This window comes from Haliaeetus leucocephalus, unplaced genomic scaffold (assembly GCF_000737465.1).
Source record: "Haliaeetus leucocephalus isolate CR32 unplaced genomic scaffold, Haliaeetus_leucocephalus-4.0 Scaffold227, whole genome shotgun sequence".
In the NCBI taxonomy this organism is placed as follows: Eukaryota; Metazoa; Chordata; class Aves; order Accipitriformes; family Accipitridae; genus Haliaeetus; species Haliaeetus leucocephalus.
Genome location: NW_010972663.1, coordinates 69,259 through 72,878, shown reverse-complemented (window position 1 = coordinate 72,878; position 3,620 = coordinate 69,259).

The window sequence follows — 3,620 nt, the reverse complement described above, 5'->3', positions numbered from 1 at the left end:
GGGGAAGCAGCTCAGCCCCTCGTCAAAGCAGTCTCCTGCGGTTCGTCAGCGGCAGGATCGGGCCCCGCTGGGGAAAAAAACCCCACCAAAACCAAAAAAAAGGTTCTTTAAACACAATTTTACTGCTTGAAGGTGACGACCCGGCGATTGGATCAAAATGCCAGGAATCTCTGGGCCAGCACGCACCCCATTTTCTAATTTTTATTTTTTCTTTTTAGACGGATGCTCTGCTGAAAGCTCGGCACCGGCATCGCTACAGCAAAGCCACAGCTGGTGGGGAGAGAAAACCCCCCAAACACCACAAGCCCCAGGCAGTTCCAAGGACCCAGTTTTTTAATTACGGTTGCCTAAGGTGTTTGTTTTGTTTTTAATAAATAAACCCAAAAACACTCTCAATTACTTTTAATGCGCTCTGACTGCGTCACCTGGACAAAGAACACACGCATGGGACACCAACAGTAGTATCAGCGGAGCAAAAGGAAAGAGGCAGGAGCTGTAAGTGAGCTAATTTATGTCGTCAAACAGCAACTTCCTCTCTAAATAACAACAAAAAAATTCTATGGTTCTGCTGGCGTAAATCATGCCTTCGTAAAATAAATTTCTCCAGCTAATTCCTGAGTCCTGGATGAAGACTGAAAGGACTTGGAATAAAACCAGAAAGGGAGGAGCGGGTTTGCCTGCGATAGACGTGCTCCTCGTTACTTAATGGTCACAGGCCTGACTGCTGAGGGTCTGATCCTGCGTTTTCAGTCATAGGTCCAGAATGAAGCAGACAGAGGGGCGTTTGGAAGCAGCACTTCAGGGATTTAACACTTATTTAAACACTACAGAGCATTTCTTTATATATATTCACTTATAAAGAAGAAAATCCTATTTAACAAGCATCAGTCTTGAAAGGCAATGCTTAAAAACTGCTTCCTGCTCAAGGCAAGCTGGGAAAAAAAACCCAACCCCACATTTGCCGGTTTTTGGCTGGATTTTTGTTGGGATAAAGCCCCAAACAGCGCTGGCCCGGCGCGCCCGGGCAGCCCAACGCCCGGCCCAGCCCAGGGTCCTCGACATCCCAGTTACAAACTGGTTGAGCCGGCGCGGAGGTTCCGCTCACGATTGGTGAGGTGCAGGCAGGGGTAGGCAGGGCCAGGCGCTTTGCCCGCGCCCTGATTAGGCGGGTTAAATGTGATTGACCAGTGCGAGTAATTAATCTGTGAGAGGCCGGGCTTGGGGCTTTGTTTATACCCCTGGATTGGCTGGATTTGAATTAGATATACGTTCTATTTGTACCTGGGTGGGACCTCGCAGGGGTTTATTTTGGTGCATTACGCTATAGAAGCGCAGCGGCAACCCAGGCAAACGTCGTCGGCCACCACCACTCTCCACCGCCGTGGCTCTGCCGGAATGCTGGGCCTCACCGGGAGCCGTCAACCGGGTACGGTGCTCGAAGAGGATCAGGACTCCAGGCTGTTTTATCAAGGAGGGAGGCGGGAAAGGAGACAAATCCCACCGTTAGTAGTGCTTACAAAAAATATTTAAGCAATGTGATGCAGTATTTCCTTTTTTTTTTTTCTTCCCAGTCCTAGAGCACCAAAACAAATCGAGCTGAGTCTGCCATGCCTAAAAAAAAAAAAAACAAACCCAAAACAAAACCAAACCCAAAAACCCCACACTTGGCAGAAAGCCACCATAAGCGATAATGTGACTAACCCATAGGACAAGCCATGCTCCTTCCCTGGAAGAATGCTGCTATCAACAGTACCTGCAAAACACGGGGCCGATTTCCAAGTGGGAAGTGTTAATGACTTTGTCGTAAGGAAGATTTTTGTCTCTCGCAATGGCAACTTTACAACCAAATAAGCGGTCCTCAGACAGAAAAAAAAAACCCAACTTCCAGCATGGCTGATACAATGAAGGATGAGGGGAAGTCACAAGGAATTTCACTGCAGAAATGCACTGGGGTGTCACACACACACACCCCCCCAACAGCCACGTTTCTGCCCCAGCTCAGCACGCCCCTGGGCCAGAAACCCTCCCCAGGACGGCAGCCTTTCAACACAGGCAAAAATCCTTCCGCAAAGCAAAATGACCCACCGGTACCACACTCACACCAACTAAAGTAAAAACCCTCTCCTTAAGAAATAAAGTGTCAGCCCTATCACGCAGCGCACTAATTAATCAGTGCGATACCCACGTGGACATGAACACTCACTCCAGAGAGGAACTTGGCATAGCAGAATAGTAACAAATGAAACCCCCAAACGCTGCTATTTTTAGGTTTGCTTAAAATATACAGCTGATGACTAACAGAATTACGTACCATTTTTGTGTAATAATACCCGAACACTTCAAGATTTGTTCATCTCCTTGCAGGTGATTCCTGCTTTAACCACTAGACTGCAGCAGCAGGAGTTGCTGCAACACCTTTCCAATTTAAAAAAACATAGTTTAGTTACTTTCAGGTGATTTTTTTTTTTTCCCCTCCCACTTCTTCCCAATTGCCTTGCTAGGATCCAGCTGGCTCCCAACAGCTGCTTCATCAGCCAGACCAAGACCATAACACCAGTAACAGAGCTTTCTCGCTAATACAGTGAAAACATTATTACAATTAAGGATGCAGGAATAGCCCAACACTCATCCTGGGACAGAAGGATGTCCTGCTAAAATTAACCTCAGCAATTTCCTTAAAATCATAACATTAAAGAAATAAATAGTGGTGGGGAAAAAAAAAAAGAGAAAGAAGGTACTGAAAACAGGTTGGAGGCAGTACTTAAAGAAATTCGGATAAGCTGCAACACCCTACCTTTTGTCACTTTGAACAGAAGGTTTCTCAGTTCTTGAGAGGTAACAGCTATCCCCTGAAGCAGTATTCCCATTTCACAAGGGAAAAAGCAAGTTAGATAAATACTTTATCCAAAGCCAGCCTGTAAAATCCCCAGACGAGAGGAACATTTGGTCGTTCTTTGCTTGATGCTTCGCTAAAACCATATACTGAGATTAGCCCCTTCCTACGCTTTTTCTTTCTGAGTTTCGCCCTGTAACTCATGCTTCCAGTACCTTCCCCAAGCCCTCCTGCACACCTCCCTCCACGCCCACCACAACCGTACCCCCCTATTTCCTACCCAAGCCTCCCTTTTACCATCTTTCTATCTTTATTTCACACACAACCCTCCCCACTCACCTGCTTCTGGCCACCTCCCTCATGGACACCTCACATCCCTTCAAGCCTCCTCTCCTTCACCTCTCCCCCACACAATAACACCCATTCCCCTTATTCCCTCCTCACAGGCTCACTCCCACACCCCGCCGGCTCCCCCCTCCACACACCTTCTTGCTTTCCTCCTCTCTCCCCACCAACCCTCCCTTCACCCCGACCGTCTTCCCTCTCCCTCCCCTCCTCTCCCCTCCAACAAAATGGCGTCCTCCCTCCCGCCTTTTCCCGCCACAGCCCTCCCCCCCCGCCACGTGACGCCGCGCGCAGCCGCCCAGGGATGAAGGCGGGGCCGCGCCACGAGGTGCGGCGGGCGGGTGCGCATGCGCCGGTGGCGGGCGGGAAGAGCAGGGGCTGTGAGGTGACAGGAGGGGCAGTGGCGGGGGGACTCGGGGGGGGCACACCCCCCCCCCCCTCC